Genomic DNA, 26376 nt, shown 5'->3' on the forward strand with positions numbered 1-26376 from the left:
AACTTAATAACTTTATGTTCTTTGGTTTAAAAATAGTTGTTATTGTTCTCTTGTTACACTTGTGCGGGCGCACAGTAGCCACTCAAAGGACCCAACACTTAGAAAGAATGTGTTGGCTTTATGATTCCCTTAACTGAAGATCAGTAGACAATCCCTGGATTTTTGGAACCCAGGTCCAGTTAGCTTCTCCTCTGGGGCCCTCCCGTGAATTAATGACTAGACCTCCGAAGAAAGGCGACAGCTCTGTGAGTGGCTTCCCCAGACAGTCCGCAGAGGACGTTCCCTGGGTCCTGGGAGACCCTCACGTCTGGGAATCTTCACCTAGGTTTTCTTTGGCTCCCAAAACTGAAGTCACTTTGAGTCCCACTTTGAGCATAGTCTGCTGGAGCTGAGCTGGGGCCAGGGGAGCTGGACAAGGAGGCGGTTGCCGGGGCGACGCAGTCTCTCCACTCCGGGGCCAGGCTGGGAAGGCTGATCTGCGGAGGCAGGTTTAGGGGTGCCGACTGCTGTGAGGGGGGCGTGTCTGGGGAAGTCACTGGGGAGGGTGGATAGAGCCCGGCTGTGTGTGTTGGGGGGGGTGGGGTGTAGCTGAATAGAAAAGGAGGTGTGTGTGTGTGTGTTCACGTGAGTGAGTGTATGGATGTGTGTGTGGAGGGGGAGGGGGTATCCTGATGGGGGATGGGAATGGGGGTTGGGAATGGCTGGGAGGTTGGAGGTTGGAGCCTAAAGGGGATCCGGGCCAGAGGCGTGGTGGTGGGCGGGGCTCATCGGGAGAGAGGGCATGATCAGAGGCGTGGTCTGGGCGGAGGCCTAGAGCCTGGGCTGGGGGCGTGCCCGGGGGCAGTGCGCCGGATCGGGGAGTGGCCAGGGGAACTGGGAGAGCAGGATGGGCGTGGTCACCGAGACATGGAGCGTGTCCTGGAAGAGGGCGAGGATTGGAGGCGTGGTCCGAGGAAATGGGAAAGCAGGTGGGGGCGTGGTCAATGGAGAGCGAAGGGCGTGGCCACGGCCTGTGGGCGTGTCCGTCGCGGCTCGGGCGGGCTTCAGGTCGCTGCCTGCCGCCCCTCCTCGCCGCGCCTGCCTCCCTGTGGGAGGATCCTCCACCGGTGGCGGGCGTGTTCGGACCTACGCGGGCGCCGGCCCAGCGCTCTGGTGGCGGGGACATAGTGGATCCGCTGTCGGTGGAGGCTTCTCCGAGTGGTGACTGCATGAGGTGAGGCTGCGCGGCGACTCTGCGGGGCCGGTGCCCCGGGCTCCGCTCTCGTGCCGTGGGCGAGCAACAAGCCCCAGCGACCGCTGTGGGAGCCTGGGGACGCTGGCTCTGTCCCCGGGAGGGTTACCCCGCACCTTGGGCTGCGCACCTGTGGCCGCCTAGCAGTATCCAGCCCACGTCCAGGTTCTGCCCGCGCTCGGGCTCGCCGGTCGGGGCACAGAGATGGGGAGCCGGGGTTCAGCGTGGGGCGCTCCCCGCCTGGGCGCATCTGGGGTCCGAAGAGGAGACGCAAGGGAGAATGTCGCTACGGAATCAAGTTTCTCCCGAGCTCCCAGCGGGGTCCCATTGCCCGAGCGGGGGGGCAGGGCTGGCGCCAGTGGTCTCCGGATTAGAGTTGGTAGGGTGTCATTTCTGTGGATGTGCTGCTCTGGAAAGTCCTAGCCAGCCCTCTGCCCACGTACCCGGGAACTCAGGTGACCTGTGCTGGCGGCCACCCACCTGACTGTGCCCGAGCAATCATCCCCATCGCCCTCCCCTCCCTGTGCGAGTAGCCAGACCCCCGCGGCTAGCTACGTCCCTGCTCTGGACAGTCTGATCAGCAAACAAAACAATATTTTGAATTCAAACATTTGGTATCAAAGCCATCCACTGTCGCCTACCGTTTGAGCCTGCCTTCAAGACTACAACACATTTTCTGTGCAGCTCTGATTTCTCTCCGCCGACCCCCTCCAAGGCTCGGGCTTCTAGGGTTCGATGCTCTGAGCTACCAGGCACAGAGAATGCACTTTATAGACTGGGCCACCTCCCCTAGCAAAGGCGCCTTTTCTCTGTCTCCCCTCCCCCATTGCCCAAACTTCCTCGCGGCATTGTTCTCAGGAGGCCTGCTAATTATGCACCCCTCCCAGTGCTTCGAACCTGCTGGGAGGGGAGGGAGATCGGGGATGAGGGGGCCTGCTAAGCCTTTGGAGTTTTCTATGGTAGTTTCTTTTGAGTTTGAATTGTAATTTGCATCTACCTCCTTTGCCTGTGCTTCCCAAGTTCCCCAGCTTGCCATCTCCCTCCAACCCGGTTTGAGGCGCTCCTTGTTCTTGTTGTGCCTGTGCAGGTCTCTCCCACACGGGCCTTCTTGCCTTTTACCTACTTCTCCTTGACAAGTGCTTTTCCCTGCCTCTGCCTGAGGCTGCCTGGCTGCACAACTCCCTCTCTTCTGTTCCTTTTCTGGGCTCTGTCTGTCACACTCTATCACCACCTCAGGGATCCTAGATGTCTTTTCCAGCCAGTGCCCCTTTAGCTCATGGGCATCTTTAGTTCATATTGTCACGAGTGTCAGCAGGAATGCGGTGGGTTCTATGGTCTTTCCTCCTGCTTCTGCTCCTGTTTGTGCTTGTTTTCTCTCCAGTGGAGTCCTGTATGTTGCTCTTGAATGTCATTAATTCCGATACTGTGTGAACATTAGGCAGCAGTGATGGGAGGCTTAGTTGGTTAAATGCACTCTTCCAAGTAGGAGACTGGCTGACCTCGAGTCTATTCACTCTGGTGTCGATGCCATTACCCCGCCCCCTCCAACCCCTCCAGGTTTTGCAGAGGAGAAAAGAGGGGCCAACTAAATCAAAGAACTGTGAGAGAGCCCTCTTCTCACTAGACCAGTGAGCCTCCCTGCCAGAGGCCCTCTTGAACTCAAATAGGGGCTTGGGATCAGCTCTGGAAATGAGGTCGTTGTGTGTGTATGTTGTATTCAGTTTGAAGTTCCCAATAGCAGAAGACAAACATTCTTATTGCTGGAGAAGCATAATGTGTGGAGCAAACCTGGGGATATCCCCTGGATTAGCTGTCATTTGGTTCTGGTTTCCAACCTTCTTTTCCTGAAAAGACAGTGGCCCTGTCACCACCTCAACCCACCTGAGCCTGCCCCCCCCCCCCAACCACCCAGCATATTTCTGTTTCCCCTGGAGTGCACTGAAGTCTTGTTCAGATGTCCTCTGGAATTTCCACTCTTCCAGACATGAGAGCAGAGCATTGGTACAATTTTGTTTTGATGGCTGGAAGAAAATTTGACATTCTACCAATGAGGAAATTGTACCCCAGAAAATGAGCAGCAGGAGAGTGAGCCAGCTTGTAATGCTATATCTGGCCCTAGGGCCCAGACTTTGAGTTGTTTCTGCTCCTTAAGCCCTGGGCCTTCTTTCCTATTTCTTTTCCAAATTAGAGCTATTACAAGGATTCATTTAGGATGGAAATTGCCACTTTTTTTTTTTTTTCTCTTCCCTCCAAAAGCTAAGCATTTCAAAATGTTGCCTTTGGGATACACAACGACATAGAGAGGAATATAAAACCACAGACACATAGATTTAGATGGTTTAGAAGTTGTTTGTTTGTTTGTTATTTCCAAAGTACCAGCAAGGAGCACTAAATGTACATTACTTTCCAGAGGCAAATCACATAGTTCATGGCAATCTGAAAACTGGGATATTTAGTTGTATTTTCTCTTGAAGAGAGAAATATATTAGTACGAAGTGCTTACAAGATTTTCCTCATCTCAAGTGCTATAGCAGCTTTATAAGAGGTTGTCACATTAATTGTTGTTTCTTTGCTGACCTCTGCCATGCCAGGCCCCTCCCTCTCTTGGACTCAGGGTCTTAGCTCTGCTCTTTCTTGTCTAGGTAGTCTCTTTCTCTGTGGACTCCCAGGAAAACTGGAGGGTGTCCTTCGCCAGTGTGCTTTATTCATTCCGTATCAACCTTTCCTAGTGGGATTAAACCCTGATCCTGGAAGCCACACTTCTCTCTGGTATTTCTAGAACCTGAGAGGAGGCTATGAATCAATTATCCTTCAGAGAATTGTGGATGCATGCTTATGACTTTGGGGTCTGTGGACCAAGGGAAGGTTGTAACAGCCAGTGAGGAATTTAGACCAATGAAGAATGGAGGTTCAGGAAAGCCTAGCTGGCAAGTCTGTTAAAAACTGAGACTTGAATGGGGTGGGCTGACTCAGGAGGTCTGCATGCCTGCTCGATTACTGTAGCTTCCCATGCATGCCTCCAAGTCTGAGACCTTTTAGCAGACCAGCTGTTTTCTAATGCTAGGGTCTGGCACGTGACCATGTATCTCACAAGCAAGTCCCTGCTCTGTCACACTTGGGGAGTGGGTGGCAGTTTCTGATGGACCCTCAACCCCCACTCCACCACCACCACTGTGACCACACCAGGCCTGGAAGGAGAATCATGTCCATTTCTCTTGCACAGCCATGGTGCTGTGCTGTGGTGGGGATGCCACCTTTTGTGGACACAGGCCATAGTGTTCAGGTAGTCTGGGGTTGGTGACAGATGACTGTGAGCTCATCTAACCAGAATCTAAATGTACCTACTTGCTTCGTTGATTGAAAAGACCCTCCACTCCTCTTTCATAGGGGTGACATAAGAACCTAGAACTGTCATGTCGAGGACCATGGGATTCCATCCCTTCCACTCTCATGCCAAGTCTAACCCTTTTTCCTAACTCTCTGCCTTCAGCCACAGGGCTGGGGCTCAAGAGAACTCTGCATTCTTCCTGGTTGGGGAGGGGGGAGTTCCTTTAGCACCCCTTAACCACCAAGACAGAGTTTGTTTCTAAAGCTGTCTCTGGAGGAAAAGAATTCATGTCAGAGAGGAGCAGACTGCCACATGCGCTGGAGGTGTCCTGCGGGAAACCAGGGTCTGTGCTACCAAAGGGGCTAACGGGGAGTCAAACCCACCTGACCTTCTTCCAACTCAGACTGAAGGCAGTGGTCCAAGACTGAGGAACAGTGAGCAGCCTTGCCTGCAAATGCTAGTGTGACAGCTTGTTCCATTAAGCAGGTTCCTGAGGTCAGCCCCCACGTGTGATGTGGAGAGAGATAGACAAGTTCCATGTCTTACAACTCAGCACTTGTTCTCTGAACTCATCCAATTTTTAAAAGAGATTTATTTGTTTAAGGAGAGAGAGAGAGAAAAAAAAAAAACAAAACACCACAGTGGTGCTGGGGTAATAGCCCAAGGCCTCCTGTGGGCTAGGCCTTCCACCTACTAAAGCACCTCCTGGGCAAGCAGTCTGAATTCAGCTGAAGTAAGTGTGTGTGTGTGTGTGTGTGTGTGTGTGTGTGTGTGTGTGTGTGTGTCCTCTGCTTGCACTCAGAATTCAGCTGAAGTAAGTGTGTGTGTGTGTGTGTGTGTGTATGTATGTGTTCCTCTGCTTGCACTCAGAATTCAGCTGAAGTAAGTGTGTGTATGTGTGTGTGTGTGTGTGTGTGTGTGTGTGTGTGTATTCCTCTGATTGCACTCCCCCTCTACTCCTTCTCCCTACCCCATGGCCTTTCATGTGTCAGCCTTCTACTCCAGGCCACAGACAGAGATGGCAGAAGCAAGCAGAAACAGTCCTTGGCCCGAAGAAGGCCATAAATTGGTTCTGTGGGAGAGACAGCGTGTAAAGCAGAAACGGGGAAATCTTAGTAGATACAAGGGATTAGTTTACTTACGGGTTTAGGAGAGCCCCTGAGTGGGATCCAGGAAGGCTTCCTGGAGGAGGAGCTACCTTGTAGCCTGGGCTCAGTGATAACAGGAGTTAGTGAGTCAGGGAAGAGGCTGTCAAGAGGGAGGCAGTCTATCCTCTGGGGACAGAATAAGCAGGGGTGGAGAGACAGGCTTCTGCTTGGTGTCTGTAGGGTGAATGATTGGTGACGCTCAGTCAGTCCCTTGTCCTCATTTGTGACTGTAATAGTGAGTCTACCTTAGCACCTTTATGAATTTGTTAGAAAAGTGAATTCTTGGGTGCTTGGCCAACTTGCCAAAGAGTAGTTAGTGACTGTGTTCCTTCTTGGTTGTGTGTGATTTAACCTTAAGTTGACATCCACCCACATTTCTGGGACTTCATCGCCCAGTGCATATCTGTGCAATTTCATTTGTTTATATATTTATTTTAAAATTAGTCAACTAATTAGTGAGAGAGAGACACACACACACATAGAGACCACCAAGGCATCACTTTGGCACATGCCATGCTGGGGATCAAAATCAGGATCCTATGCTTGTGACTCTAATGCTTTATCCACTATGCTGCCTCCTGGGCTAATATTTTTTTTTAACTTTCAGTGTAGTGCTGGAGTATGAACTCAGGGATTCAAGCATTAAAAACACTGTTGAGCAGTCTCCTGCCCCCCTCTTTTTATCTTACATAGAAAGAGAAGAGAGAGGGAGAAGGAGAGATCAAGAGAGGACAGAAACCACATACCACTACACTATCTGTGGAGCTCTCCTGGTGCCATCTGTAGTGCTTTCTTGTGGTGCTGGGATTTGAACCTAGGGCCTCACAAATCAGCTAAGTCATGAGTTCTGTAGGATGAACTATCTCCTAGTTTCCATTCTTGCAATTCTTGTTGCTTACCCACTTCATTTATTTTTATATATTTTATTAGTGATTTTTTTAGACTTTTTTATTTTTTAAAAATTTATTTATTTATTTATTCCCTTTTGTTGACCTTGTTTTATTGTTGTAGTTATTGATGTCATTGTTATTGGTTGGATAGGACAGAGAGAAATGGAAAGAGGTGGGGAAGACAGAGGGGAGAGAGAAAGACACCTGCAGACCTGCTTCATCGCTTGTGAAGCGACTCCCCTGCAGGTGGGGAGCCGGGGGCTTGAATCAGGATCCTTACGCCAGTCCTTGCTTTGCACCACCTGCGCTTAACCCGCTGCACTACTGCCTGACTCCCTTTATTAGTGATTTAATATTGATTTAGAAAATTATAAGATAACGGGTATAGTTCTATACCTTTCCCATCACCAGAGTTCTATGTCCCCATTCCTTCCATTGGAAGCTGTTTGAGTTCTCCCAAAGTCACAGATGTAGATTGATTATTATTTCTTTTTTTGTTTTTTCCCCCCTTGTTGCCCTTGTTGTTTTATTGTTGTTGTGGTTTTATTATTGTTGTTGATGTCGTTGTTGGATAGGACAAAGAGAAATGGAGAGAGGAGAGGAAGACAGAGAGGGGGAGAGAAAGATAGACACCTGCAGAGCTGCTTCACTGCTTGTGAAACGACTCCCCTGCAGGTGGGGAGCTGGGGGCTCAAACCGGGGTCCTTGCTCTTTGTGCCACTTGCGCTTAACCCACTGTGCTACCGCCTGACCCCTGACTATTATTTCTATAATAATAAATATTTGTGTCCCCCTCTTTTTATGATTCTGCCTTCTCTCTCTTTCTAAGTCACAGCTGCTATTTCTGAGTGCCCTTCCTACCCCCCTTTTTTTTTTCATCATCTCTCCAGGTACTGATGTAATTAAGAGTTTAAAGGTCATCTTCCCCTAACATTTTACTCCTCTGGTAATATGGACCAAAATTATTTTTGGGGTGCAGAAGGTGGAAGGTCTGGCTTCTGCAATTGTTTCTGCACTGGACATGGGCATTGGCAGGATGATCTATACCGCCAGCCTGCTTCTATCTTTCCCTTGCGGGGGGTAGAGCTCTGGAGAGGTGATGTCTTGGGACACATTGGTGAGGTTTTCTGTTCAGGGTGTTCAGGATGAAATCACAGTAGTATCCGCTGGTTGGTGGCTTAAATATAGTAAGATGTAAAGCAGGAAAAAAACGTTTAATGAACAGGTACCATAAAGTAGGAATAGAGCAGACAGGAATAGGCATTTTAGGGTGGATAGAAGGTAGGAAGCTAGGTTTGTTACTAGGGGCCCATGACTGTGGTAATTTTTGCTGGAGCTTGATAGCTAACCTGCAGGTGGACTAATATTATTATCTGGAAAGATGATGTCAGAGTTGAGAATAGTATTAGAAAGCTGGATCAGGGCAGACAGTTGCTCCCAAACTTGAAGAAAATATATAAACACAATTAACTATTTACCACATTGATCTGACCTGGGGCCCATATATATATTCATATTTAGCCCAGGAGCCTGTATAACCTTCGAGTTTCTGGCAGTGTGTGTTCACTATCCATGGTCGCAGCTGCAAATGTTCTAGGCTGCACTCATTTCAGGACTGGTCTTGCTCAAGTGGCAGAGTAGGATGACCCACTTCATTTCTTATTACATACCCACTTCAAGTCTTACTGCATACTTGTAATGCATATTCTTTCTCTAACTCATCTGCCTGACATAATTGCTTAGGGTTTGGCAATAGTCAAGCAACCTAGATTCAGATTCCTTTGCCTCAGTTGCCCTGACACATGTAGATAGTAGTAGCACCATCAATTGCTATGAACAGTGGTTACATGCTGGAATTGCCTGCAAGTTTTTTTAGGGAAGGGTGTGCCTACATCCACTCTTAAATGCTACAATTGATTTGGGGAGTTCCCTAGACTTTGGAATTGTTAGAAGCTTCCTGTAAGGGGTGAAGTTTGAGGATCACTGTCTGGAGTCTGTTGGAGGCTAGGATGAGCTAATCTGTGATGCTCTCTGTGGAGTTTATTATGCTGGCTGGTGGCTTTGTGAAAGAGGAGGAAGAGAAAATGCAGCCATTTCAGTGGCTTGGTGCATTCGCAGATTGTGCTCAGTGTTGGGAAGTCAGGTGGCCCCATTGGGGTGGAGCTCAGCATCTGTTTCTCCCAGCCCCCTTAAGGCAAGGATTCAGAACATCTGCCTGTGAACACAGCATGTTGGGCTCCCAGGCCAGCCTCCCCAGCTGTGCGGTGGCACCGTCTCTCCACATGAATTAACACTGTGTCACAACATCGATGAGAGTATAGTCTGGCCCCTAGAATTCTTTGCCCACTCTAGTCTGTCAGTTGTATCTCAATGTCTAAACACAAAGTCCATTTCTAGACTTTTCCCCTTTTGGCACTTCTTCTGTCTTCAAGGTATGAATGTCATTGTGTTATAAATTATATTTTAATACCAATTTATTTTTTATTTCCCTCATGGCTATCACTGGAGCTCTGTGCCTGTAGGACAAATTTATAGCTCCTGGCAGCCTTTGTTCTCTCTCTTTTTCTCATGTTAGGACAGAGAGAAATCAAGAGAGGAGGAGGAAATAGAAGAGGTAAATAGATAGATAGATAGACAGACCTGTAGCACTGCTTTGCCTCTCATAAAGCTTCCCCCCTGCAGGTAGGGACGGGTGGCTTGAACCTGCATGGTAATGTTTGTGTGCTCAACCTTATGTGCCACTGCCCAACCCCCTCAATCAGTTATTTATTTTACCAGAGCACCACTCAATTCTGGCTTATGGTGCAGAGGATTGAACCTGGAACTTTGGAGCCTCAGGCATGAGAGTGTCTTTGCATAGCCATTAAGCTATCTTGCTTATATATTTTTAAACCATTATTTATAAAGAAAATATAATCTTTTTATATGCCTTCTCCAGTCAGGCATACTCATTCAACCTTTATTCACTGTTTAACTAATCCCACATATATTGGTGAGAACTTATTTTGTGCCAAACACCAAGCTAGCAGTTTCCTCCCTGTCCCCCTCCCCCTCATTGGACACATTTCCAGCTTTTACTCATTTTTTAGTCACTGTGCATGTAGTGTTGCTTGAAGTAAAATGTAGCCTTCTTGGTACCTGTCTCTTTGGTGACATAGTCACTCAACTTTTAATAGCAGAACATCTGAAAGACATTTTCTGTGTTGGCTTGATGGGTCCTGTGAAAGCCCTGCTGAGATTAATTAAATAAAACCGCATGCAATCACTATTATGGAATATCCCAACAAGATATTAAAATTCAGATTGCCCAGGCAATTTGAGAAAGTGAACCACAGCCTGTCCCCTTAGAATAGGGTCTGTCACTCCCTTTAAGTTCTGGGGATTTCTCATTTCTGGCAGTGCTAAACTAATCACAGATGTGAGAAGGAGACAAATTCATATTTCAGGTTCATTCTCTGTCCTCTTCTTGGGGGAAAGTGAGGTCTGGTTGTGGGTTTTGTTTTATAGGACATGCACACCACTGCCACTTACCACTCCATTGGCCCAGTGGATTCACATTGGTGCTGCCAATGGGAATAATTGATTCCCTGCATTTGCCCTGCTGCCCAATTATTAAGTGAAAACCCACCGCTAGGGAAGCTTGTGCAAAGGCAGCACACAGGCAGCTCAGTATTATGGTAAAGACTGGCCTCCTTTGTGTGGTCTTCCCATTATCCCAGGGTTGCCCACAGACTGAATAGGCTTTAGAAACACAGGCCTTCAAAGGAGTTGCCCTTGCTTTAAAAGTTCCATGGATCCTTCTGAAATAACATCCCCCAATCCCTCCTTTGGAACAATAAAGGAGGAGGGAATATATTTCTGTCTACGCCTCTGGTTATACTCAAAAGGATTAGAGGTTTGCAAAGGGAAAAGGTTGGAAATACATTTTGATTTACAACAATTGAGGTTTACCAAGTAATCTGAAATGTACTAGGAAGAGGGAATTTTCTTTAAAAAAGTTTGTGTGTTCTACTCTTCCAGATCTTCTTTCTCTACTTTTTCTACTTCTGACTTTTACAAAACAAACCCAAACTCCCCAGAGTGGGTTGCTGGACTGGACTGACTGAAGAGCTTGCTTGTTCTCCCCAGTCAGGGTCAGCCCTGACATTAGAGCAGGTCTCACTGTCCTTAGGCCACTCTGCCAGAGTGAAGCTGTCTCATATTCTAGAAAGGATTAGGGGCTTCCCTCCCAGGCCCTGCTGCAGGTTTTGGCTCTTATCTAGTGGTTAGTGGTTGTGTGTGTGTGTGTGTGTGTGTGTGTGTGTGTGTGTGTGTGTGTGTGTGTGTTGGAATATGATGAAGCAGAATCATGTGCTTTGCTGGACTTCTGGCCTTACTAAGTGAAACAGTGGCATTCAGGATAAGTAGCATCTTTTGAACCTTCATCTTTTTTTTTTTCTTTTTCACTTAGGAGCCTCCCATGGGGGAAATACTACTGTATGAATCACCATCATTGAGCACCTCCCTGGTCTCAAGGTTTTCATTCTTCATTTTAGACAGAGAGACACCATAGCACTGCTCTATCATCCAGGGCCTTTGGCAGCATATGATACATATGCTCTACAGGGTGAGCTTGAGCATTACTTTTTTTTTTTTTTAGTAGCAACACATTGCAAGATATGTGCAGGAAGACTTATGAGGCCAGTTGATGGTGCACTTGGAAGAGTGCATATATTACAATAATGTACTAGGACCCACTTTCTAACCCCACTTCCCCATCTGTAGGGGGAAAGCTTCACCAGCAGTGGAACAGTGCTACAGGTGTCCCTCTTTGCTCTCTCCTCTATCTTCCTTTTCACTCTCAAATTCTTTCTACAAACAAACAAATGAAAATGGCCACCAGGAACATTGTGTAGACACTGAACCCTGGTGAAAAAAAAAAAAAGACTTAATAGAAACATAGGTTATGGAGTCAAGCAGACTATTGGAGTTTCATCCACATTCCCAGCAGCTGTCCTCACTAAGGGTTGGAAATGCCCCACCTGGAATGGTGTCTCATGCTCCCTAAAGTCACCATCAGTTGCCCACTGCAATACAGGGACCCTCCCTTTACATACAGGTGGGGTTCCAGCCAGGGTGGGGCACTGGTGTGGATCACATGCCAACAGTGTCCATTGTTAGCAGACATTGGGTTGCTCCCCTCCTCTTCCCCCTCTAGTATCACCTTTTCTTTTTTTTAAAAATATCTATTTTATTTATTCCCTTTTGTTGCCCTTGTTGTTTTATTGTTGTAGTTATTATTGTTGTTGTCGTTGTTGGATAGGACAGAGAGAAATGGAGAGAGGAGGGGAAGACAGAGAGGAGGAGAGAAAGATAGACACCTGCAGACCTGCTTCACCGCCTGTGAAGCGACTCCCCTGCAGGTGGGGAGCCGGGGTTCGAACCGGGATCCTTATGCCGGTCCTTGTGCTTTGCGCCACCTGCGCTTAACCCGCTGCGCTACAGCCCGACTCCCTAGTATCACCTTTTCTATTTTTTAAAAATATTATTTATTTATTTATTCCCTTTTTGTTGCCCTTGTTGTTTTATTGTTGTAGTTATTGTTGATGTCGTTGTTGGTTACGATGGAGAGAGAGGAAGGGAAGACATCACGGGGAGAGAGACACCTGCAGACCTGCTTCACTGCTTGTGAAATGACTCCCCTGCAGGTGGGGAGCCGGGGGCTCGAATCGGGATCCTTAAGCTGGTCCTTGCCATTAACTGCGCTTAACCCGCTACGCTACCACCCGACTCCCTAGTCTTACCTTTTCTCATCAGACCTCATTGCTGGAGGAGGGCAGAGTGCTGAAGGTTAGACTCCTCTGGTCTTTCCTTTCTCCTGCTCCTAGGGAAATGAGTCCCCAGCCTTGCTCCTCTCTTCTGTCTGCTCTCTTTGTCAGAGCAACTTGTGCTGCTTAGGCCTCTGCTAAAATCCAGAGAAACAACCCCTTCTGGGATAGGACTATACACCTTCCTGCCTCTACGGAATGTATCTTGAAGGAGAAAAGAAAATCTCTTTCCAGGTGCCCTGCCCTTCATTTCTCATTAGACCACTCAGGTGCTTACCCAGAGCTATTTGATATATGGACACAAGCAAGAACATTCTAGCATCACAAGGGCAGTGCTTATAGATGGACAAGCCAAACCATACAGTGCTACTCCTGCTGCTTAAATGTATGGGGTTTGCTAGCATTGTGACTCCCCACCCTCTCTAAAAATTGGACCGAGAAGGCAGAGAGAGAGAGAGGGAGAGATCATAGTACTGCAGCTTCCTTCAGTATAGTAGGCACTGCACTAGAATCTGGGTTATGGAGATGGCAAACTATTACACTATCCAAGTGAACTATTTCCCAAGCCTATTTTATTTTTATTACCAGCCACCAGTGTTATCACTGGGATTGGTGCTTGCATGATAATCCACCACTCCCATCAGCCAGCTCCATCTCACTCTCATTCTCTCTCTCTCTCTTTCTCGATAGAAATTGAGAGAGGAGGAAGAGATAAAAAGAGAGATACCGGGAGCCAGGCGGTGGTGCAGCGGGTTAAGCGCACATGGTACAAAGTGCAAGGTCCGGAGTAAGGATTCTGGTTCAAGCCCCTGGCTCCCCACCTGCAGGGGGTCACTTCACAAGCGGTGAAACGGGTCTGCAGGTGTCTTTCTCTCCCCATCTCTGTTTTCCCCTCCTCTCTCTATTTCTCTCTGTCCTATCCAACAACAACAACAGCAATAACAACAACAATGATGATAAACAACAAGGGCAACAAAAGGGAAACAAATTTAAAAAATAAAAAAGTTTTTAAAAAAGATATTAAAAAAGAGAGAGAGGGAGAGAGAGAGATACCTGCAGCACTGCTCCACCACTGGTGAATTTACCCCCTTGCATGTGGGAACTTAGGGGTTTGAGCCTGGGTCCTTGAGTATGAGAATGTGGCACTGCCCAGCACCCTGTGACTTTCATTTTCATGCTAGCCTGTTAGAGGGAAGTTTATGACACTGACTTCCTGGGGGCTGTTTTTAGGCCTGCTGAGATTAATTAAACCAGACCCCATGCAACAATAATTCTAAAGCAGAGACTTATTAAATTTTAGTCCATGCTGGATGATTGGATTTGAATTGTTCAAGCAGATTATTATGTTTTTACAGTTTTTCTACTGTTGGAGCCTGATGTCCATTTATTTATTTATTTTATTTTGGGAGGGTGGATCATAGTTATTTCCCACAGATTTTCTTTCCTGTTGGGATGAAGACTCACTAAAGGAAGAAGGTACTGTCTCTTGGTAGCCAGGTAGCCCAGTTTTCTAAGCTTTCCTGAAAAGTTTCTGCAGAAGCCAGGCCCTGCTGTCTACATTGTGTGTCTGTCTTTCTCAGGTTGCAGATTTTTAAGAGCACTTTGTGTCAGTTAACACCTTTGTTTTCTGAGATGGAGTTAGTAGATATCTGTGTGCATCAGCCTCGCATCAATGGGGCATTGTGAAAGCAGGCCAGGTTCTGCAGGAGGCATCTTGGGCCCTCATCACTGCTGACCTCCTGTGTATATGTCCAAGTCAGCTTGAGAGGTACTTTAGTCATCCTTAAAAACAATAGCAACCAAACTCTTTGAATGTATATATACTCTTCCCCCACACCACACAGAAGAGTGTTCGTTCCTTCAAACTTTTCATTTTTATTTATTTTACTGCCACCATGGTTCATGCTGGGGCTTAGTGCCTCCACCACTCCCAAAGGCCATTTTTTTTTTTTTTACTTTTTTGTCCTTCCATTTTATTTGGTAGGAGAAATTGAGAGAGGAAAGGGAGCCAGAGAAGGAGAAAGAAGGAGAGACTTCTCCACTGTTTGTGTAGTTTTCCCCCTGCAGATGGGAAGCAGGGGCTTGAACAAGCTCCTTGTACATGGTAATGTGTGTGTCCAATCAGGTATGCCACTACCCAGCCCCTTTTTTCTTAGAGACAGGAGAAAGAGAGAGAGAGAGAGACTGACCACAGCTCCAAAGCCTCCTTCAATATGGTGGTGACCAGGCTTGAACCTGGTTTGTACATATGGCAAAGCACTGCACTGTCCAAGTGAGCTATTTTTCTAGCCTTTTGTGATTGTTTTTAAGGGAATTGGATTGCACAGAGAATAATTACAGTCCAGGCCTGGTTACTAAACTTTCCACTTGCTTTGTACACATCACTACAGGCTTCAGATAAAATGAACTTAGGGTGCAGCATCTCCTGGATGTGTAATTGGGAGGATAGTTCTTTCCCCATGAGGAGGAACCCACAGCTTTTACCTTGGACGAGCAAGACGTGGCAGTTGTGCATCTGAGTACACAGGCTCCTGGGAGGCACTGTCTGTGGGCCACCTCGGGTTTTCAGTTTTGTGCTTTGGCAGGAGGCGAAGGATAGTCAAGGGATGACTCTCATCTCAGGACCAGCAGGCAGATCTGATGTTCCTGCTGCTTCTTTGTAGAAGCCGGACTGTGGGGCCCCTGAGCTGAAAGGGCTATGTGCCACTGGTCTACTCTTGTGTGCTCTTACAACTGTGGTCCATCTGACTTCCACCACAGGACAATGCAGATACAGTGGGGGTGTTACAAGCGTTAGGGGAATGAATACAAATTGAGTGGAATAGAGGACTAAGATTATCAATGGCCTGAGAGGGAGGAGGGTGACACTTGGCTGGTCATGACTGACTGACTATTTCTGTTGGGATTCAGACTGACTGCTGCTATTAGTTCTAGTCAACCTGTCTACATAGTACAGGGCCTGCACAAGATCTAAACTTGACAACTGATGTAGACACAGAAGTCTGGTGGTAGGAAAGGTATGGAATCATACCCCTGTTGTCTCATAGTTTTGTAAATCAATATTAAATCACTAATAAAAATAAATAAACAAACAAATAAATAATAAAGGGTCATAAAATAATCTAAGACTTCAAGTTTAAAAGTTTACCTCCCCCCAAAAAAAAAAAATTTCCCAGACGGTGTTGGTTGTGTGGAAGACATAGCAGTGGTATAAGCATTGCTTTTGGTAGCTGGAGGAGTGTCGATGGCAGTCAACGCTGAGTGGGCATTTGAGAGTTAAGGTCATATGTGATTCCTCACCCCCACCCCTACCGCCACCCCCACTGCCACCCCAACCCCTAGCCCCCCACACCCTCTGTGACTTCTGGCAATCACTAATCCACCAATTCATTACATATATATTTTTTCAATTAAAGAAAAGGACTGAAATTATATAGTGTGTTTGGGATTGTGGGGGGGTTTGTTATTGTTGTTTATTTGGTTTAGCATAAGTCTCTGAAGATACAAGATCTTTTTTTTCTTTCAATTGATTTAATAATAATTGACAAGTCCATAGGATAAGAGGGGTACAATTCCACACAATTCCCACCACCAGATTTCCATATCCTATTCCCTCCACTGGAAGCTTTCTTATTCTTTATCCTGAGAGTATGAACCCAGGATCATTATGGGGTGTAGAAGGTGGGAGGTTGTTGTAGTGCGTGCGGGCCGCGGAGAAGAGAGAGAGGAGGGGTCCAGAGCGAAGAGGAAACACAAATCTTTATTTGCACTGGCACCTCAGAGTTGGGTGCTAGAGAAGCAGGTTGGGCCACGTGGAGATAGCGAAAATGGCCGCCTCATGCAGTAACCTTTCCTGCGTCTGAACACTGGAGTGAAGCGCCGGCAAGAGAGCGAGGTGCGGAAAAGGAAGGGTTTTTATAGGAGTAGCTTTCACGAGAATGGGAAGGGGGAGGAGTAACCATAGCACTCCAGGATAGGATGATAACTCTTGTGAGAATGGGAGGGGGGAGGAGTAACCAAAGCACTCCAAATATTTCGGGATATAGACAATGTCCTGAGGGCATAACATGGTGGAACAGGCACTCCCAGAATGTCCCAACTCTCACGGGAACTGGTAGCCTGAGGGGGAAACATGGCAGATGTGAATGCATCTACACAATTTCCCAGCAGGAGGCCTGGCTTCTGTAATTGCTTCTCCACTAGACATGGGCATTGGCAGGTCAATCCTTACTCCCAGCCTGTTTCTATCTTTCCCTAGTGGGGCAGGGTTCTGAAGAGGTAGGATTCCAGGGTACATTGGTTAGCTTGTCTGCCCAGGGAAGTCAGGCTGGTGTCACGGTAGCATCTTCAACCTGGTGGCTAAAAAAGCATTAAGACATAAAGCAGAAGATTATTTAATAATCAGGTACCTAAAGGTAAGAATATAGCAGATAAGATTTGAGGTCTCCATTTTAGAAAAAGCTAGTAGGTCTATTTTAGGTATTTTTTTTTCTCTTTTCTTTACTGGGGGGATTAATGACTTACAGTTGACAGTAAAATGCTGTATAACCTTTCTCACTTTTCCCCCATAACACTCTAACCCCCCACCTAGGTCCTCCTCCACCATCATGTTCCAGGACTTAAACACCACCCCCACCCCACCCCAGAGACCTTTAATTTTGGTGCAATATACCAAATCCTGCTTTCTGTTCTTGTTTTTCAACTTCTACCTATGCGTGGGATCATCCGATACTCATCCTTCTCTTTCTCGCTTATCTCATTTAATATGAAGGTGAATTCACCATTTTAAATAGCTGAGTAGTATTCCATTGTGTATATATACCACAAGTTACTCAGCCACTCATCTGTTGTTGGGCACCTGGGTTGCTTCCATGTTTTAGCTATTACAAATTGTGCTGCTATGAACATAGATATACACAGATATTTTTTGATGGGTGTGTTTGGACAAGATCTTTTCTTTTTTTTTTTCTCTTTTTTTTTTTTCCCTCCAGTGTTATTGCTGGGCTCGGTGCCTGCACCATGAATCCACCGCTCCTGGAGGCCATTTTTCCCCCTTTTTGTTGCCCTAGTTGTTGCAGCCTCGTTGCGGTTATTATTGCCATTGTTGACGTTGCTTTGTTGTTGGACAAGATCTTTTCTTAAGACATGGTTAGCTATAGTGTGTTCCCTGACTCTGGTAGCTCATTTTTATTTTATTTTTAATTAAAAACTTTTTTTTTACCTTCAAGGTTATTACTGGGGTTTGGCACCAACACTACAAATCCACTGCTCATGGCTTTCATCTTCTCCATTTTATTTATTTATTTTTAATTTTTTATTTTTTCCTCCTCCAGGGTTATTGCTGGGCTCGGTGCCTGCACCATGAATCCACTGCTCCTGGAGGCCATTTTTTCCCCCCTTTTGTTGCCCTTGTTGTAACTTCATTGTGGTTATTATTATTGCCCTTTTTGACGCAATTCGTTGTTGGATAGGACAGAGAGAAATGGAGAGAGGACGGGAAGACAGAGAAGGGGAGAGAAAGATAGACACCTGCAGACCTGCTTCACCGCCTGTGAAGCGACTCCCCTGCAGGTGGGGAGCCGGGGGCTCGAACCGGGATCCTTACGCCGGTCCCTGCGCTTTGCGCCACATGCACTTAACCCACTGCGCCACCGCCCGACCCCCATCATCTTCTCCATTTTATTTGATAGGACAGAGAGAAATTGAGAGAGGAGGGGGAGATAGAGAGGGAGAGAGAAAGACACCTGCAGACCACTTCACTGATCTTGAAATATCCCCATGGCAGATGGGAAGCTGAGGGCTGGAACCCAGACCCTTGTGCAGGTCCTTGCTCTTAGTACTATGTACGCTTAACCAGGTGTGCCACTACCCTACCCCACTCATTTTTAAGTCTTTTAACAAGTTCTATTAAAGGATTAAATAAGTTTTTAATATCGATGAGGTCCAGTATATATATATATATATATATATATATATATATATATATATATATATCCTTTATAAATCATGCTTTTGGTTACAAGTCTAAGCTAGAACTTTGGCTACGACTAGATCTCAGAGATCTTCTTTTTCCTAAAGTTTTATATTTTTATCTTTAAGTTCAAGTCCCACTGGGATTGGTTTTTTTAGTAGTGTAAGATTTAGATCATAGTTGTTTTTTAAATATGTCAATGCCTTAACTTTCATCCTTTTAAAAAATTATCTTTTTTTATTTATTAGATAGAGATAGCCAGAAATTGAGGGGAAGAGAGAGGTGGGGGGGGCAGAGAGACACCTGCAGTACTGCCTCACCGCTCGTGAAGCTTTCCCCCTACAAGTGGGGGCCAGGGGCTTGAACCCGGGTCCTTGGGCATTGTGATACATGTGCTTAACCAGGTGTGCCACCACCTGGCCCCCATCCTTTTTTTTCTTTAAGATTATCGTTCAGTTGCTTTTACACTTTATCAAAAACTTAGTTGGACATATGTGTGTAGGTTTTTTTTTTTCTCAAGTTCACTTTTCTGTTCCTTTAAGGTACATGTCTACATCTAAGTCAATATCACAGTTTTGATACAATAGCTATACAAGTTTTAAAAATTGGGTTAACTGATTATTCCCAGTTTATTTTTGTTTTTCAGAGCATTTTGGCTATTCTTAATGCTTTCCCATTCTATAGGCATTTCAAAAAAATCTTCCTTATATCTTAAAAAAAAAACATATTGCTGGAATTTGGAGAGATTTAGCATTATGTTGATGTTCCAGTCAGAGGATATAATATGTCTCTCCATTTATTTTATCAATGTTGTGTAGTTTTAGGCTGTGATCCCTGTACATGTTTTGCTAAATTTACATATATGCATTTCATACTTTTAGAGTGGTTGTATACGGTAACATGCTTTAAATTTCCATGTTCATATTTATTGCTGATATATAGGAATGAGATTTGAAGTCTCTATTTTGGAAAAAGCTAGTAGGTCTAGTTTAGGTATATTTTTTCTCTTTTCTTTACTGGGGGGATTAATGGCTTACAGTCAACAGTAAAGAGTTACCTCTTTTGTATGTTTTGCTTATATTCTCAACCCTATAGAACTTACTCTTTAGTCCTAGGAATTTTTTTCACAAATTTTGTGGGATTTTCTAAAGATAGTTATGCTGTCTGCAAGTAGGTTTGGTTTAATTTCTTCTTTTCCAGCCTTTTTGTCTTTGAGATCCTTTTCTTCTCTTATTACACTTATAGCACTTAGTTAAATAAGAGTGGTAAGAACAGACATACATCCTTGTTTCCTATTCTGAATAGAAAATACAATACTAGTTGTATGTTTGAGCTTGATGCTCTTAGTAAAGCTAAGATCCCCTCTATTTCTGTTTTTACGAGTGGTTTTATTTATTGATAAGCCATTTAAAAAATTTGTGATTAATAGTAGTTTACAAGATTAAAAGATGACAGGATATAGTTTCATACCTCGCCTACCACCAAAGTTTTGTGTCCTCACCCTTTTGCTGAAATTGCTGATAAAGAACTATGATAATCATCATAGTTCTTTATCAGCAATTTCAAATGATGAATGCTATTTTATCAAACATTTTTCTTATCAATTGATAGGCTCCCATGCTTTTTCTTTTTTAGCCTTTTTATGTGTTCAACTTTATTAATAGCTTCAAAATATTGAACCAACCTAAATCCCTGAAATAAAATCTTGTGGAATAAATAATTTAACAAGTAAATAATTACACATTTGGTCATGTGTGTAATGATTTCTATAGATTGCTGAATTCTTTTTTTTTTAATTTCTTTGTTGAGGAATTAATGTATTATATTCAAAAGTAAATACAATAGTTTGTACATGCATAACATTTCTCAGTTTTCCATATAACAATACAACCCCCACTAGGTCCTCTGTCATCCTTCTTGAACCAGAATTAGATTGCTGAATTCTAGTCAGTTTTGTTAAACGTTCTTATTTCTATTTCATGAAGGATCTACAGTTGTCTTATTTTTGGTATTTATCTGATTTTGCTCTCAGGGTATTACCATTTTTATCCAATACTGGAAGTGATAGTATAGTTTGATGTTCTTTCTTCATGAATTTGGTAGAATTCTTCTGTGAGGCCTCTTGGAATAGGAGCATTTCTCATTTCATAGTCTTAGAATTCTGAGTTCAGTTTGCTTGATGGTTAAGGACTGTCAATGTCTTTCTTTTATTGCATTAGTTTGTGTATTAGGAGAAGTCTAGTTCTCAAATTTCATTGTGTGTAGTTTTTGATATTTCCTCATCTGATAAGATGCAAGTGATGTCAGCATACAAGAAAGATGTACATTGGAAAACAGGCCAATAAGTGTTTATTTAAAATTAAAAAAAAATTCCCTATTACACTTTTTAGGTATGTAGGGCTGAGGTATGTTGTGTTTCATTCCTAATATTGGCATATTATGCCAATCTTTTTTCTTTGTCAGCTTTGTTAGATGTTTGTAAATTTTATCAGTGCTCTCAAGACTGAGCTCTTGCTTTAACTGATTTCCTCTAGCTTTACTTTTTCTTTCTCTCTCTCTCTTTTTTTTTGGGGGGGGGAGATTTTTCTTTTTAATATTTATTTATTTTTTTCCTTTTGTTGCCCTTGTCTTTATTGTTGTTGTTATTGATGTCGTTGAATAGGACAGAGAGAAATGGAGAGAGGAGGGGAAGACAGACAGTAGAGAAAGATAGACCTCTCTCTCTCTTGCTTGCTTGCTTTTTTTTTTTTTTTTTTCTTTTTCTTTACCAACACTCATCTCAGTGAGATAGAGCCCAAAAAGACCAATCCCTGCTGACACCGGTCATTCTTATTAATAGTCCACCAATACACAAGCTGTCTACAGTCGAACACTGCAGACTGCAGGGTATTTGGAGGCTATGTATCCCTGTTCCTAGAATAGGAACTGAGGGTTGGAAGAAGGTTAGCACCTGTGTACTCAGCAAATGGGTAAACTGAATTATCACTTCATCTTTTTATTTTTTTTTTAAGATTTATTTTTCTTTAGTTCACAAGAGAGAAAGGGACTCTGGCCTCTGCAGTGATGGGGATCAAATTTGTGATCTCATGCTGGCAGGTCCAGAGCTCCAACTATCTGACCACATGCTTTTGATTCCTTTTATATCTCTTTATTATCTCCTCATTTCTGTTTGCTTTTGGTCTTGCATTTTCTAACTTCTTGAGGTGGTAGCTCAGATTATTGATGTGGTAAGTCTCATCTTTTCATATGTAGAAATTTCATGCTCTAAGGTGTCCTCAGAATACCACTTTAACCGTGCTTGTCTTTTCATTTTCTTTGCACATTACACACTTTACAAGTGGTTGATGTCAAACATCTACAAAAAAATCATAACAGCTCAACAAAGGTAAAAACATTTAAAAAGTGAGCAAAAGAACTGAACTGAATAGATCATTTTCTAAAGAAGAGATACACGTGGCCCACAAAAATATGAAGCAATGCTCTACTTAGGTTATCATTAGAGAAATGCAAATTAAAACTAAACTGAGATTCCACCTTAGATAAATGTAAATTAAGACTTTGTAACAGTAATAACTACAACAATAAAACAACAAGGGCAACTAAAGGGAATACATAAATATATTTTTAAAAATTTTTAAAAAAACTTTGTAGGGATGGCCTATATTGAAACAGGAAATGACAGGAGTTGGCAAAGTTGTGGAGGAAAATGAAGTATTTTACACTGCTGGTGGAAATGTAAACTGGTGCAGCCCCTTAGGGAAGACTGTATGGAGAGTCCTTAAACAGATAAAAATGGAATTATCTTATGATCCAGCAATACCACTCATAGGCATTTACTCAAAGAGTATGCAAACACTAGATTAAGTTAAATTTATTTTAAAACTTCCCTGTTGACCTACTCTTTGACTTGTGGATTATTTAGAAGCGTTTTGTTTATTTTTCAAATGCTTTGGGGATTTTTTTCTGTTATCTTTCTGTTGCTTATTTCTAGTTCACTCCAGTGTGGTGTGTGGTTCATTCTAGGGACTTCATTTCCTTTAGATTTGTTGAGGTTTGTTTTGTGGCCCAGCACATTGTCTATCTTCATATTGTCTATCTAAAAATGTTCCATATGTACATGAAAAGATTGTTTACTCTGGTGTTGTGGGGTGGAAAATTCAATAGCTAACTTATCTTGTTGCTGATGGTTTATTATGAAACGGAGCTGATAGTTGAAATGATGTTGGAATGGTTTCTCTCACTCCCCCCCATCCCCCCAACCCCCTTTTCTCTTTGTGTGTATGTTTCAGGTAGAGGAAGGGGAGTGAAGAGTAGCCAACAGAGAATTTAAATTCATATGATCTAGCAAGAATGAGAAAACAATATTTATTGTCAGTACAGGGCAACTTTGATGATCAACCAAGGTGAAAGTGGAGTTTACTCCCCCCCACCCCACCCAAGGGCCATTTCATCACACTCCCTTGTTTTTGAATTCGAAAGTCTGAAGAAAACCAAGCTTGAACTCAAAATCTGATGCTGGACAACTAAACTTGCCAACCAGAACTGGAGAAAATGGATGTTTCAAGGCTTCTAATTGAGTAGAATTTATGATTTCACTGATTCACTGTTTATTAAGTGTTTAGTCACTATCTTAATTAGATCCAAAGCAGAGAAAGGACTATTGACATAAAAACTAGATTAGTCTGTTTTGAAAATTTGGCTGAGTAATTCCTCTGTCTTGTATATGATGCTAGTTACTGAGGATAGAAGCACAGAGGCATGACCTTAAGAATCTCTTATTCTTCCGTGGACAAAACCCCTAGGAATCCTAATAGATTGTGATTGCTAGAATCTACAAGGTCAAATATAGATTTGAAGGTTATTTTAGTTGCAGGTGCTACAATTTAGACTTGAAAGACAGTATTGAAAACATGTTTGCAGGAAAACTTTTGCACTGCATGACTATATACAGTCATTTCAATTAAAAGCCTGGCCTTGCTGGTATGTGTGTACTGAGTATTAAGTGGGTGTGGGTGGTTTGGACAGGGTCAGCCCCTGGTGCCTTTCTTTTCCCTTAAGTCTGATAGTTATGAAGATAGAGACCAAGTTGGTAATTTTTATATCCAGTTGTATACTAGTCCCTTGCTTTTTCCTTAAGTTTGATTATTATGAATAGAGACCAGTTTTACAGCCTTTATATTTGGTTTTGTGCCTGTGTGGTTGTTGTTGTTATTATCATTATTTTGCCACCAAAGTTATTGCTAAGACTTGGCGCCTACAGGACTCTACTGTTCCCGTTGGCTACTTTCTTCCCCTTCTTTTTTCCCCTTTTCTTTTTGATAGAGGGTGAGAGACAGGGAGACATAAAGAAGGAGAGAGAAACAGAGGAGAGATAACTGCAGCACTGCTCCACCACTCTTGAAATTCCTTTTCCCACCACAGGTGGGGACTGGGGGTTCAAACCTCCTTGAACATTGTAATGTTCATTCTACTAGGCGAACCAACTAGCCCTGGGATTTTTAAATTTTATTGTATAATAATTATTATATTAATCAGAACACTGTTTATCACTGGCCTGGGGTGGTGCTGGTAATTGAACCCGGGACTTCAGAGCCTCAAGCATGGAAGTTTTGGCATAACTACTATGCTATCTCCCTGACACTTGTATTATTATTATTATTATTATTATTATTATTATTATTATAGAAATAGAAGTGTTCATGTATCCTGGGAAATTTTACTTATATTGTCTTCTCAGCACAATTTTATAAAGGATATCTATATAAGTTATGTTGAATACAAACATATCCGGTATCTGTATCAATACTGAAGTTTCTTCATGTCATTTTGTAAACACACATTAGTTTAACCTGTTTAACCAGTTACAATCTCTGAAGTGCGTACTTTCATGTACGGCACCTAAATTAGAAGATACAGCTAAATGTATCATAGTGTTGGCTCTCTTTTTCTGGTGGCATCATATTTTCTTTTTAATACTTTTTTTTTTTGGATCACAAAAATGTGATTTTTCTCAAAATGCAGTTGTGTTGATTTAGTGGGCCAGGCTAGTCCAAGGACAGATAAAACACACAGACTCCTGGCAAGAGTCCTAGAAATAGCCCTGTCTTCTCTCTCACCTTGGGGCAGTTTCCTCTAGTAGCTGTTTCCTATGAAGGTAGAAGCTGGTAACTCTTTCAAAGGTACCCTCTCAATCACAATAGGTATTAGATGCTTGATTTACCAGCTATTAATTGTTACAGATAACAAGCTCATGCTTTAATTCAGTTATTTTGTTCAGAAACCATTTTATTTTCTCCCTAGTATAAGAAGACATTGAGACGTTACTGTGTGTTCATCTTCTCAGTTATTCCATAATTAACCAAAGCATGGTGGACAATAACAGTGTGTTACTCCCGATTCACCCCTGCTTTTAACCACTAAAGTTCCTCCAGGTGTTTTGAAGAAAGCAACCAAACACTTTCTGTAACTACTCATGTGTTATATAGGTTCGTCTGGCTGTCAGTTTGATTTGGTGAGATCAGATTGCTTCTTTCAACCTGTTGTTTCCTTATTCTGTTGAATGGGTCTGGCTGATAGAATGAGCCCGCCCGCCCATCTAGTCCAGCTGCTTTTGTCGCCTCCTATGTGCCTTTATCCCTGGGGTCTGTGACAGCACAGATGGTGTGTTGTGATGCCCATGCCCCCAGGGACCCAGCTGGGGGTGGAGGCTATCTCTGCTGTGTGGTTGGAGACTGTTGTCCATGGGGCTCACAAGGGAATATGGCCCAGGCTTAGCCAACCTTTGCAGTTCCCAGAGCAACCAGGTGCAAGAGGCTGGTGCATATATGATATACACCTGTATGGGGCCAAGCTTTTGGTTATTTTAGAAAAAGGAAGAGAGAAAGTGTCAGGTGGTGGTGCACGTAGTTGAGTGCACACATTATCAAGTGTAAAGACCCTAGTTCAAGTCTGGCTCCCCACTTGCAAGAGGGGGACTTCACAAGTGGTGAAGCAGTGCTGAAGGTGTCTCTATCTTCCCTTACCCTCTTGATTTCTGTCTCTATCCTATAAATAAATAAGTAAATAAATAAAAATAAAAGAGAGAGGTGAAGAAGAGATATAGAGATAACCTGTATAACACAGCACAGCTCTACTGTCCTGGAGCTTCCCTAGTAATGAGAGATACACAGCACTACTCCACCATGCACAGAGCTCCTCTGTGGCCACCCATATCGTTCTGGGACTTGAACTCCAGCCTTTGACTTAGTAAACCATGCACTCTTCTGGATGAGCTCTCTCCATGTCCCCAGAAGTCTAGAATCTTTGATTCAAGACTCTCTGTTCTTAACTATTAAAAATCATGACCCAGGAGATGGTACAGTGGATAAAGTGTTGGATTCTTAAGTATGAGGTTCCAAGTACAATCTCTGGTGTCCCATGTGCCAAAGTGAGGCTCTGGTTCTATTTTGCCCTCATTCATAAAAAATAAAGCATTTAAAATTATTTAAGAAATATATTAAAAACAAACTTGTCTGGGGCCTGGTGGTGGCACACCTGGTTGAGTGCATGTATTGCAATGTGTAAGGACCCAGGTTTGAGCCCCCGGTCCCCATATGTAGGGTGAAAGCTTTGCGAGTGGTGAAGCAGTGCTGTGGGTGTCTCTCTGCCTCTCTCCCTCTCTATCACCCCCTTCCCTCTTAATTTCTGGCTGTCTCTATCCAATAGATAAAGATTAAAAGCAATTAAAAAAAACTTGTTTCTGGGAGTCGGGCTGTAGTGAAGCGGGCTAAGTGCAGGTGGCGCAAAGCACAAGGACCGGCATAAGGATACCGGTTTGAACCCCGGCTCCCCACCTGCAGGGGAGTCGCTTCACAGGCGGTGAAGCAGGTCTGCAGGTGTCTATCTTTCTCTCCCCCTCTCTGTCTTCCCCTCCCTCTCTCCATTTCTCTCTGTCCTATCCAACAATGACAACAACAATAATAACTACAACAATAAAACAAAAAGGGCAACAAAAGGGAATAC

General features: G+C 43.9%; 1 protein-coding gene and 1 non-coding gene across 2 annotated transcripts in view; one reads left to right on the top strand and one right to left on the bottom strand.

Moving 5' to 3' along the window:
- Positions 1 to 650: 650 nt before the first annotated feature.
- The window catches only part of SPATA13 (spermatogenesis associated 13), a 159046-nt gene continuing 133320 nt past the window's right edge, over positions 651 to 26376 (top strand). Inside the window, exon 1 of the mRNA XM_060194691.1 lies at positions 651 to 1213. The gene's annotated coding sequence lies outside the window, so the exon portion shown is untranslated. The remainder of the gene's footprint in view (positions 1214 to 26376) is intronic.
- LOC132539702 (small nucleolar RNA SNORD17) lies at positions 21130 to 21366 on the bottom strand. Its single transcript, XR_009551029.1, has one exon. It is a non-coding gene; the product is annotated as a small nucleolar RNA SNORD17 (small nucleolar RNA).

The sequence above is a fragment of the Erinaceus europaeus genome, chromosome 7 (genome assembly GCF_950295315.1).
Source record: "Erinaceus europaeus chromosome 7, mEriEur2.1, whole genome shotgun sequence".
In the NCBI taxonomy this organism is placed as follows: Eukaryota; Metazoa; Chordata; class Mammalia; order Eulipotyphla; family Erinaceidae; genus Erinaceus; species Erinaceus europaeus.